The sequence below is a fragment of the Chiloscyllium punctatum genome, unplaced genomic scaffold (assembly GCF_047496795.1).
Source record: "Chiloscyllium punctatum isolate Juve2018m unplaced genomic scaffold, sChiPun1.3 scaffold_558, whole genome shotgun sequence".
Classification (NCBI taxonomy): Eukaryota; Metazoa; Chordata; class Chondrichthyes; order Orectolobiformes; family Hemiscylliidae; genus Chiloscyllium; species Chiloscyllium punctatum.
In genome coordinates this window covers 94,886-107,385 of record NW_027310292.1, presented here as the reverse complement: position 1 = coordinate 107,385, position 12,500 = coordinate 94,886, and positions in this window count along the sequence as shown.

Sequence of the window (12,500 nt, the reverse complement as noted above, 5' to 3'; positions counted from 1 at the left end):
CTGCTCTCTTCACAAGAGGCTTTATTAGGGAGTGCTAAGGCAAGGTTCTGTGCCCTCCACCCTCATCGCAACACCCATGGGAGCCTCCGGTCGTCAATAGACCGCCGCACCGGCCTCTGACTGACTCTCAGAATGGACGGAAAGAGCCGGGTAAGCCTTTCAAAAGATTCGACCACGTGCCGAAAACTTTAGACTTCCGTGAGCTCTCCGGCTTGCACCGAGACCCGAAGTCGACGTGCGAAGCACCACGGGACCCCTTTCGCCTGCAGGTCCCGAGCCGCCTTTATTTGCTGTTACGAGCATCGTGTGCCCCATACCTGCGTGACGAGCACCGCAGGGCGGCAGAGCCATCGCACTTGGCCGGGTGGCAGAGGAGGACCAGACTATTCACAGATAGCGGCCCAACGACTCCCAGAGCCGGTCGTGCGGCGCGCGAGGTCTGCTCTCTTCACAAGAGGCTTTATTAGGGAGTGCTAAGGCAAGGTTCTGTGCCCTCCACCCTCATCGCAACACCCATGGGAGCCTCCGGTCGTCAATAGACCGCCGCACCGGCCTCTGACTGACTCTCAGAATGGACGGAAAGAGCCGGGTAAGCCTTTCAAAAGATTCGACCACGTGCCGAAAACTTTAGACTTCCGTGAGCTCTCCGGCTTGCACCGAGACCCGAAGTCGACGTGCGAAGCACCACGGGACCCCTTTCGCCTGCAGGTCCCGAGCCGCCTTTATTTGCTGTTACGAGCATCGTGTGCCCCATACCTGCGTGACGAGCACCGCAGGGCGGCAGAGCCATCGCACTTGGCCGGGTGGCAGAGGAGGACCCGACTATTCACAGATAGCGGCCCAACGACTCCCAGAGCCGGTCGTGCGGCGCGCGAGGTCTGCTCTCTTCACAAGAGGCTTTATTAGGGAGTGCTAAGGCAAGGTTCTGTGCCCTCCACCCTCATCGCAACACCCATGGGAGCCTCCGGTCGTCAATAGACCGCCGCACCGGCCTCTGACTGACTCTCAGAATGGACGGAAAGAGCCGGGTAAGCCTTTCAAAAGATTCGACCACGTGCCGAAAACTTTAGACTTCCGTGAGCTCTCCGGCTTGCACCGAGACCCGAAGTCGACGTGCTAAGCACCACGGGACCCCTTTCGCCTGCAGGTCCCGAGCCGCCTTTATTTGCTGTTACGAGCATCGTGTGCCCCATACCTGCGTGACGAGCACCGCAGGGCGGCAGAGCCATCGCACTTGGCCGGGTGGCAGAGGAGGACCAGACTATTCACAGATAGCGGCCCAACGACTCCCAGAGCCGGTCGTGCGGCGCGCGAGGTCTGCTCTCATCACAAGAGGCTTTAGGGAGTGCTCAGGCAAGGGTCAGCCCGCAGCCTTCCTGGCAACACCCAGGGGAACCAGGCCACTCGCGTCTCTCGCCTTCATTTTCGACACGAGCGCCTGCGGAGGGCCACCACCCCCTCCGATTGTCAAGAGACCTCCGCACCGGCCTCTGACTTACTCTCAGAATGGACGGAAAGAGCCGGGTAAGCCTTTGAAAAGATTCGACCACGTGCCGAAAACTTTAGACTTCCGTGAGCTCTCCGGCTTGCACCGAGACCCGAAGTCGACGTGCTTAGCACCACGGGACCCCTTTCGCCTGCAGGTCCCGAGCCGCCTTTTATTTTTGTTACGAGTATCGTGTTCCCCAAACCTGGGTGACGAGCACCGCAGGGCGGCAGAGCCATCGCGCTTGTCCGGGTGGCAGAGGAGGACCAGACTATTCACAAATAGCGGCCCAACGACTCCCAGAGCCGGTCGTGCGGCAGGCGAGGTCTGCTCTCATCACAAGAGGCTTTAGGGAGTGCTCAGGCAACGGTCAGCCCGCAGCCTTCTTGGCAACACCCAAGGGAACCAGGCCACTCGCGTCTCTCGCCTTCATTTTGGACACGAGCGCCTGTGGAGGGACGGCCGGAGTCAACGTGGGGTTTGCCCGCCCTCCAATAGTGTCAAAAGACCGCCGCACAAGTCTCTGACTGACTCTTAGAACAGACAGAAAGAGTTTGTCAAATCTGTCAAAAAATTGACAAAGTGTCAAAAATTCGACTTCCAAGAGCTCTCCGGCATGCACTCATACCTGTCATTAAAGTGCTATGCCCGTGGAACCGTTTTTCGGATGCCTTTCAGAACGGTCCCGCGCCGCCATTTTGTTCTAAAAATCGTGTTCCCATATATCTCCGGGTACCCCGCCAACCTCACTGCGGAAAAACTACAAGTGGCACTGAATGGGTCTGAATTCCAAATTTGACTGCATCGGTCTGGAACTCGGTCCGGTCAAAACCGTTTGGATTTTTCTCGGTCCGGACTTCCGCGACAGACAAAGTTAAAGTTTTCGGGCTGCAGGCACAAAACGACAGCTGGCCATTTGCCGGGCTCAATTCACCCAATTCCTCCGGCACTTCGGAGCACATGTTCGGTGTAAGTTTGCGAATCTTTCCCGATGCTGCAGCATTTTCCTCCGCTGACACTTAGAATATTTTTCACACTTTGCTGAAAATTTTTCTAAGTGTTTTTTTCCAAGTTTTCCTGGTTACTGATTTCTTCTTTTTAAACATTTTTCTAAGTTTTTCTGGTTACTGATTTCTTCTTTTTAAACATTTTTCGCAGTTTGTCTGGTTACTGATTTCTTCTTTTTAAACATTTTTCGCCGTTTTTCTGGTTACTGATTTCTTCTTTTTAAACATTTTTCGCCGTTTTTCTGGTTACTGATTTCTTCTTTTTAAACATTTTTCTAAGTTTTTCTGGTTACTCATTTCTTCTTTTTAAACATTTTTCTAAGTTTTTCTGGTTACTGATTTCTTCTTTTTAAACGTTTTTCTGGTTACTCATTTCTTCTTTTTAAACATTTTTCTAAGTTTTTCTGGTTACTCACTTCTTCTTTTTAAACATTTTTCGCCGTTTTTCTGGTTACTGATTTCTTCTTTTTAAACATTTTTCTAAGTTTTTCTGGTTACTCATTTCTTCTTTTTAAACATTTTTCTAAGTTTTTCTGGTTACTCATTTCTTCTTTTTAAACATTTTTCTAAGTTTTTCTGGTTACTGATTTCTTCTTTTTAAACATTTTTCTAAGTTTTTCTGGTTACTGATTTCTTCTTTTTAAACATTTTTCTAAGTTTTCCTGGTTACTCATTTCTTCTTTTTAAACATTTTTCTAAGTTTTCCTGGTTACTCATTTCTTCTTTTTAAACATTTTTCTAAGTTTTCCTGGTTACTGATTTCTTCTTTTTAAACATTTTTCGCAGTTTTTCTGGTTACTGATTTCTTCTTTTTAAACATTTTTTCGCAGTTTGTCTGGTTACTGATTTCTTCTTTTTAAACATTTTTCGCCGTTTTTCTGGTTACTGATTTCTTCTTTTTAAACATTTTTCGCCGTTTTTCTGGTTACTGATTTCTTCTTTTTAAGCATTTTTCTAAGTTTTTCTGGTTACTCATTTCTTCTTTTTAAACATTTTTCTAAGTTTTTCTGGTTACTGATTTCTTCTTTTTAAACATTTTTCTAAGTTTTTCTGGTTACTCATTTCTTCTTTTTAAACATTTTTCTAAGTTTTTCTGGTTACTCACTTCTTCTTTTTAAACATTTTTCTAAGTTTTTCTGGTTACTGATTTCTTCTTTTTAAACATTTTTCGCCGTTTTTCTGGTTACTGATTTCTTCTTTTTAAACATTTTTCTAAGTTTTTCTGGTTACTCATTTCTTCTTTTTAAACATTTTTCTAAGTTTTTCTGGTTACTGATTTCTTCTTTTTAAACATTTTTCTAAGTTTTCCTGGTTACTGATTTCTTCTTTTTAAACATTTTTCGCAGTTTTTCTGGTTACTGATTTCTTCTTTTTAAACATTTTTCTAAGTTTTCCTGGTTACTGATTTCTTCTTTTTAAACATTTTTCGCAGTTTTTCTGGTTACTGATTTCTTCTTTTTAAACATTTTTCTAAGTTTTTCTGGTTACTGATTTCTTCTTTTTAAACATTTTTCTAAGTTTTTCTGGTTACTCACTTCTTCTTTTTAAACATTTTTCTAAGTTTTCCTGGTTACTGATTTCTTCTTTTTAAACATTTTTCGCAGTTTGTCTGGTTACTGATTTCTTCTTTTTAAACATTTTTCGCAGTTTTTCTGGTTACTGATTTCTTCTTTTTAAACATTTTTCTAAGTTTTTCTGGTTACTCACTTCTTCTTTTATAACATTTTTCTAAGTTTTCCTGGTTACTGATTTCTTCTTTTTAAACATTTTTCTAAGTTTTCCTGGTTACTGATTTCTTCTTTTTAAACATTTTTCTAAGTTTTCCTGGTTACTGATTTCTTCTTTTTAAACATTTTTCTAAGTTTTTCTGGTTACTCATTTCTTCTTTTTAAACATTTTTCGCAGTTTTTCTGGTTACTGATTTCTTCTTTTTAAACATTTTCCTAAGTTTTCCTGGTTACTGATTTCTTCTTTTTAAACATTTTTCTAAGTTTTCCTGGTTACTCATTTCTTCTTTTTGATCATTTTTCTAAGTTTTCCTGGTTACTGATTTCTTCGTTTTGAACATTTTTCTAAGTTTTCCTGGTTACTCACTTCTTCTTTTCAAACATTTTTCTTCGTTTTTCTGTTTACTCATTTAGCACTTTCAGGCACTTTCCCATCATTTCCTCGTTCCCGATTTCACCCTTTAAAACGCTTTCGGGCATTTCCCTAAGTTTTGCGGTTCACTCGTTTGGGACTCACTGACACCTTCTCTAGCTTCCCTGCTCACTTTTTTCGTACTGTTGAGAAAATTCGAACCCTTTCCTTAACTATGCCGGTTACTGACTTCACCGCTTCAGACCCTTGTCCCCGTAATGAAAGATACCATTTCCCACCGTGGGAAATGCACGAAAATCGGACTGAACACGGGGGAGGCTCCCCCCTCGAAGGCGAGACCGTCGGCAGAACCGCCGGGTCAAACCCGGCCGAGCTACCCGGCTTACAAGTCTCAAAGTCGGTATGAGCAGTCACGTCCACCCCCATTCCCTTTTGGACCACTTCCCACGGTTCCAAATGCATGAAAATCGGCCTGTACACGGGGGAGGCACCCGCCTCGAAGACGAGACCGTCGGCAGAACCGCCGGGTCAAACCCGGCTGAGCTACCCGGCTCGGAAGCGCCAAAGTCGGGTTGAGCAGTCACATTCACTCCCATCGACGTTTGGACCACTTCCCACGGTTCGAAATGCACGGAAATCGGCCTGTACACGGGGGAGGCACCCGCCTCGAAGAGGAGACTGTCGGCAGAACCGCCGGGTCAAACCCGGCTGTGCTAACCGGCTCGGAAGCGCCAAAGTCGGGTTGAGCAGTCACATTCACTCCCATCCCCTTTTGGGCAACTTCCCACGGTTGGAAATGCATGGAAATCGGACTGAACACGGGGGAGGCTCCCCCCTCGAAGGCGAGACCGTCGGCAGAACCGCAGGATCAAACCCGGCTGAGCTACCCGGCTTACAAGTCTCAAAGTCGGTATGAGCAGACACGTCCACCCCCATTCCCTTTTGGACCACTTCCCACGGTTCGAAATGCATGAAAATCGGCCTGTATACGGGGGAGGCACCCGCCTCGAAGACGAGACCGTCGGCAGACCCGCCGGGTCAAACCCGGCTGAGCTACCCGGCTCGGAAGCGCCAAAGTCGGGTTGAGCAGTCACATTCACTCCCATCCCCTTTTGGACCACTTCCCACGGTTCGAAATGCACGAAAATCGGCCTGTACACGGGGGAGGCACCCGCCTCGAAGACGAGACCGTCGGCAGAACCGCCGGAACAAACCCGGCTGAGCTACCCGGCTTACAAGTCTCAAAGTCGGTATGAGCAGACACGTCCACCCCCATTCCCTTTTGGACCACTTCCCACGGTTCGAAATGCATGAAAATCGGCCTGTATACGGGGGAGGCACCCGCCTCGAAGACGAGACCGTCGGCAGACCCGCCGGGTCAAACCCGGCTGAGCTACCCGGCTCGGAAGCGCCAAAGTCGGGTTGAGCAGTCACATTCACTCCCATCCCCTTTTGAACCTCTTCCCACCGTTGGAAATGCACGAAAATCGGCCTGTACACGGGGGAGGCTCCCCCCTCGAAGGCGAGACCGTCGGCAGAACCGCCGGGTCAAACCCGGCTGAGCTACCCGGCTTACAAGTCTCGAAGTCGGGTTGAGCAGTCACATTCACTCCCATCGACTTTTGGGCAACTTCCCACCGTTGCAAATGCATGAAAATCGGCCTGTACACGGGGGAGGCACCCGCCTCGAAGTCGAGACCGTCGGCAGAACCGCCGGGTCCAACCCGGCTGAGCTACCCGGCTTACAAGTCTCAAAGCCGGGTTGGGCAGTCACGTTCACCCCCATTCCCTTTTGGATCACTTCCCACGGTTCGAAATGCACGAAAACCGGCCTGTACACGGGGGAGGGTCCGCCCTCGAAGGCGAGACCGTCGGCAGAACCGCCGGGTCAAACCTGGCTGAGCTACCCGGCTTACAAGTCTCAAAGTCGGGTTGAGCAGTCACGTTCACTCCCATCGACTTTTAGACCACTTCCCACGGTTCGAAATGCACGAAAATCGGCCTGTACACGGGGGAGGCACCCGCCTCGAAGACGAGACCGTCGGCAGAACCGCCGGGTCAAACCCGGCCGAGCTACCCGGGTTAGAAGCCTCAGAGTCGGGTTGAGCAGTCACGTTCACTCCCATCGACTTTTAGACCACTTCCCACGGTTGGAAATGCACGAAAATCGGCCTGTACACGGGGGTGGCATCCGCCTCGAAGACGAGACCGTCGGCAGAACCGCCGGGTCAAACCCGGCTGAGCTACCCGGCTTACAAGTCTCAAAGTCGGGTTGAGCAGTCACATTCACTCCCATCGACTTTTGGGCAACTTCCCACGGTTCGAAATGCACAAGATTCGGCCTGAACACGGGGGACGCTCCCCCCTCGAAGGCGAGACCGTCGGCAGACCCGCCGGGTCAAACCCGGCTGAGCTACCCGGCTCGGAAGCGCCAAAGTCGGTATGAGCAGTCACGTTCACTCCCATCCCCTTTTGGACCGCTTCCCACGGTACGAAATGCATGAAAATCGGCCTGTACACGGGGGAGGCACCCGCCTCGAAGACGAGACCGTCGGCAGAACCGCCGGGTCAAACCCGGCTGAGCTACCCGGCTTACAAGTCTCAAAGTCGGGTTGAGCAGTCACATTCACTCCCATCGACTTTTGGGCAACTTCCCACGGTTCGAAATGCACAAAATTCGGCCTGAACACGGGGGACGCTCCCCCCTCGAAGGCGAGACCGTCGGCAGAACCGCCGGGTCAAACCCGGCTGAGCTACCCGGCTTAAAAGTCTCAAAGTCGGTATGAGCAGTCACATTCACCCCCATTCCCTTTTGGACCACTTCCCACGGTTGGAAATGCATGAAAATCGGCCTGGACACGGGGGAGGCTCCCCCCTCGATGACGAGACCGTCGGCAGAACCGCCGGAACAAACCCGGCTGAGCTACCCGGCTTACAAGTCTCAAAGTCGGTATGAGCAGACACGTCCACCCCCATTCCCTTTTGGACCACTTCCCACCGTTGGAAATGCACGAAAATCGGCCTGTACACGGGGGAGGCACCGGCCTCGAAGACGAGACCGTCGGCAGAACCGCCGGATCAAACCCGGCCGAGCTACCCGGGTTAGAAGCCTCAGAGTCGGGTTGAGCAGTCACATTCACTCCCATCCCCTTTTGAACCTCTTCCCACCGTTGGAAATGCACGAAAATCGGCCTGTACACGGGGGAGGCTCCCCCCTCGAAGGCGAGACCGTCGGCAGAACCGCCGGGTCAAACCCGGCTGAGCTACCCGGCTTAAAAGTCTCAAAGTCGGGTTGAGCAGTCACATTCACTCCCATCGACTTTTGGGCAACTTCCCACCGTTGCAAATGCATGAAAATCGGCCTGTACACGGGGGAGGCTCCGCCCTCGAAGGCGAGACCGACGGCAGAACCGCCGGGTCAAACCCGGCCGGGCTACCCGGGTTAGAAGCCTCAGAGTCGGGTTGAGCAGTCGCATTCACCCCCATCCCCTTTTGAACCTCTTCCCACCGTTGGAAATGCACGAAAATCGGCCTGTACACGGGGGAGGCACCGGCCTCGAAGACGAGACCGTCGGCAGAACCGCCGGATCAAACCCGGCCGAGCTACCCGGGTTAGAAGCCTCAGAGTCGGGTTGAGCAGTCACATTCACTCCCATCCCCTTTTGAACCTCTTCCCACCGTTGGAAATGCACGGAAATCGGCCTGTACACGGGGGAGGCTCCCCCCTCGAAGGCGAGACCGTCGGCAGAACCGCCGGGTCAAACCCGGCTGAGCTACCCGGCTTACAAGTCTCAAAGTCGGTATGAGCAGACACGTCCACCCCCATTCCCTTTTGGACCACTTCCCACCGTTGGAAATGCACGAAAATCGGCCTGTACACGGGGGAGGCACCGGCCTCGAAGACGAGACCGTCGGCAGAACCGCCGGATCAAACCCGGCCGAGCTACCCGGGTTAGAAGCCTCAGAGTCGGGTTGAGCAGTCACATTCACTCCCATCCCCTTTTGAACCTCTTCCCACCGTTGGAAATGCACGAAAATCGGCCTGTACACGGGGGAGGCTCCCCCCTCGAAGGCGAGACCGTCGGCAGAACCGCCGGGTCAAACCCGGCTGAGCTACCCGGCTTAAAAGTCTCAAAGTCGGGTTGAGCAGTCACATTCACTCCCATCGACTTTTGGGCAACTTCCCACCGTTGCAAATGCATGAAAATCGGCCTGTACACGGGGGAGGCTCCGCCCTCGAAGGCGAGACCGACGGCAGAACCGCCGGGTCAAACCCGGCCGGGCTACCCGGCTCGGAAGCGCCAAAGTCGGGTTGAGCAGTCACATTCACCCCCATCCCCTTTTGGGCCACTTCCCACGGTTCGAAATGCATGAAAATCGGCCTGTACACGGGGGACGCTCCCCCCTCGAAGGCGAGGCAGTCGGCAGAACCGCCGGGTCAAACCCGGCTGAGCTACCCGGGTTAGATGCCTCAAAGTCGGGTTGAGCAGTCACATTCACCCCCATCCCCTTTCGGCCCCCTTCCCACGGTTGGAAATGCATGAAAATCGGCCTGTACACGGTGGGCGCTCCCCCCTCGAAGGTGAGACCTTCGGCAGAACCGCCGGGTCAAATCCTGCCGAGCTACCCGCGTTAGAGGTCTCAATGTCGGCTTCAGCAGTCACATTCAATCCCATTCCCGTTTGGACCTCTTCCCGCCGATGGAAATGCACAAAATTCGGCCTGAACACGCGGGGCGCTCCCCCCTCGAAGGCGAGACCGTCGCCAGAACCGCCGGGTCAAATCCGGCTGAGCTACCCGCGTTACAGGTCTCAAAGTCGGGTTGAGCAGTCACGTTCACCCCCATCCCCTTTCGGACCCCTTCCCACGGTTGGAAATGCATGAAAATCGGCCTGTACACGGTGGGCGCTCCCCCCTCGAAGGTGAGACCTTCGGCAGAACCGCCGGGTCAAATCCGGCCGAGCTACCCGCGTTAGAGGTCTCAATGTCGGCTTCAGCAGTCACATTCAATCCCATTCCCGTTTGGACCTCTTCCCGCCGATGGAAATGCACAAAATTCGGCCTGAACACGCGGGACGCTCCCCCCTCGAAGGTGAGACCTTCGGCAGAACCGCCGGGTCAAATCCGGCCGAGCTACCCGCGTTAGAGGTCTCAATGTCGGCTTCAGCAGTCACATTCAATCCCATTCCCGTTTGGACCTCTTCCCGCCGATGGAAATGCACAAAATTCGGCCTGAACACGCGGGACGCTCCCCCCTCGAAGGCGAGACCGTCGCCAGAACCGCCGGGTCAAATCCGGCTGAGCTACCCGCGTTACAGGTCTCAAAGTCGGGTTGAGCAGTCACGTTCACCCCCATCCCCTTTCGGACCCCTTCCCACGGTTGGAAATGCATGAAAATCGGCCTGTACACGGTGGGCGCTCCCCCCTCGAAGGTGAGACCTTCGGCAGAACCGCCGGGTCAAATCCGGCCGAGCTACCCGCGTTAGAGGTCTCAATGTCGGCTTCAGCAGTCACATTCAATCCCATTCCCGTTTGGACCTCTTCCCGCCGATGGAAATGCACAAAATTCGGCCTGAACACGCGGGACGCTCCCCCCTCGAAGGTGAGACCTTCGGCAGAACCGCCGGGTCAAATCCGGCCGAGCTACCCGCGTTAGAGGTCTCAATGTCGGCTTCAGCAGTCACATTCAATCCCATTCCCGTTTGGACCTCTTCCCGCCGATGGAAATGCACAAAATTCGGCCTGAACACGCGGGACGCTCCCCCCTCGAAGGCGAGACCGTCGCCAGAACCGCCGGGTCAAATCCGGCTGAGCTACCCGCGTTAGAGGTCTCAAAGTCGGGTTGAGCAGTCACGTTCACCCCCATCCCCTTTCGGACCCCTTCCCACGGTTGGAAATGCATGAAAATCGGCCTGTACACGGTGGGCGCTCCCCCCTCGAAGCTGAGACCTTCGGCAGAACCGCCGGGTCAAATCCGGCCGAGCTACCCGCGTTAGAGGTCTCAATGTCGGCTTCAGCAGTCACATTCAATCCCATTCCCGTTTGGACCTCTTCCCGCCGATGGAAATGCACAAAACTCGGCCTGAACACGCGGGACGCTCCCCCCTCGAAGGTGAGACCTTCGGCAGACCCGCCGGGTCAAATCCGGCCGAGCTACCCGCGTTAGAGGTCTCAATGTCGGCTTCAGCAGTCACATTCAATCCCATTCCCGTTTGGACCTCTTCCCGCCGATGGAAATGCACAAAATTCGGCCTGAACACGCGGGACGCTCCCCCCTCGAAGGCGAGACCGTCGCCAGAACCGCCGGGTCAAATCCGGCCGAGCTACCCGCGTTAGAGGTCTCAATGTCGGCTTCAGCAGTCACATTCAATCCCATTCCCTTTTGGAACACTTCCCGCCGTTAACAATGCACGATATTCGGCCTGAACACGCGGGACGCTCCCCCCTCGAAGGTGAGACCTTCGGCAGAACCGCCGGGTCAAATCCGGCCGAGCTACCCGCGTTAGAGGTCTCAATGTCGGCTTCAGCAGTCACATTCAATCCCATTCCCGTTTGGACCTCTTCCCGCCGATGGAAATGCACAAAATTCGGCCTGAACACGCGGGACGCTCCCCCCTCGAAGGCGAGACCGTCGCCAGAACCGCCGGGTCAAATCCGGCCGAGCTACCCGCGTTAGAGGTCTCAATGTCGGCTTCAGCAGTCACATTCAATCCCATTCACGTTTGGAACACTTCCCGCCGTTAACAATGCACGATATTCGGCCTGAACACGCGGGACGCTCCCCCCTCGAAGGTGAGACCTTCGGCAGAACCGCCGGGTCAAATCCTGCCGAGCTACCCGCGTTAGAGGTCTCAATGTCGGCTTCAGCAGTCACATTCAATCCCATTCCCGTTTGGACCTCTTCCCGCCGATGGAAATGCACAAAATTCGGCCTGAACACGCGGGGCGCTCCCCCCTCGAAGGCGAGACCGTCGCCAGAACCGCCGGGTCAAATCCGGCTGAGCTACCCGCGTTACAGGTCTCAAAGTCGGCTTCAGCAGTCACATTCAATCCCATTCCCTTTTGGAACACTTCCCGCCGTTAACAATGCACGATATTCGGACTGAACACGGGGGCCGGTCCGCCCTCGAAGTCAACACCGTCCGCAGAACCGCCGGGGCAAATCCGGCTGAGCTACCCCGCCCCCGAACACTCAAAGTCCCTCTGAAGCCTTGCATTCGCCTCCTTGGAAAATTGACGTCAAACATTACCAAAATCGGGGGCACGAGCACTAAAGCTAAGTCTCACCCTTTCCCTATCCCTAACCAGGAACCGAACGCCCACCCTCAGCCTCACACCAACGCCGGTGCCACTCCAGACAGACACACCCTTCAAAACCACACCCATCCGGCCATGCAACTCAAAAAGGGTCCAAATTCAGAAACACCCCCTTCAAAAGGCACTCCATCCTCGGCCACACCACCGGGACATGCTCCCCTCGGCGATAATTAAGCCCCCACCACTATTTGAAGCCAACCGCAGCCGCAACTCGAACGGAGAAATCAGTAACCAATTCAAAAATGCGCTTGGTTACTGATTTCTACTGAGCCGAAAAAATTCTAAGTGTCGGTGGTTACTGATTTATACCAACCCGAAAAAATTCTAAGTGTCAGTGGTTACTGATTTATACCAACCCGAAAATATTCTAAGTGTCAGTGGTTACTGATTTATACCAACCCGAAAAAATTCTAAGTGTCAGTGGTTACTGATTTATACCAAGTCGAAAAAATTCTAAGTGTCAGTGGTTACTGATTTATACCAACCCGAAAATATTCTAAGTGTCAGTGGTTACTGATTTATACCAACTCGAAAAAATTCTAAGTGTCAGTGGTTACTGATTTATACCGACCCGAAAAAATTCTAAGTGT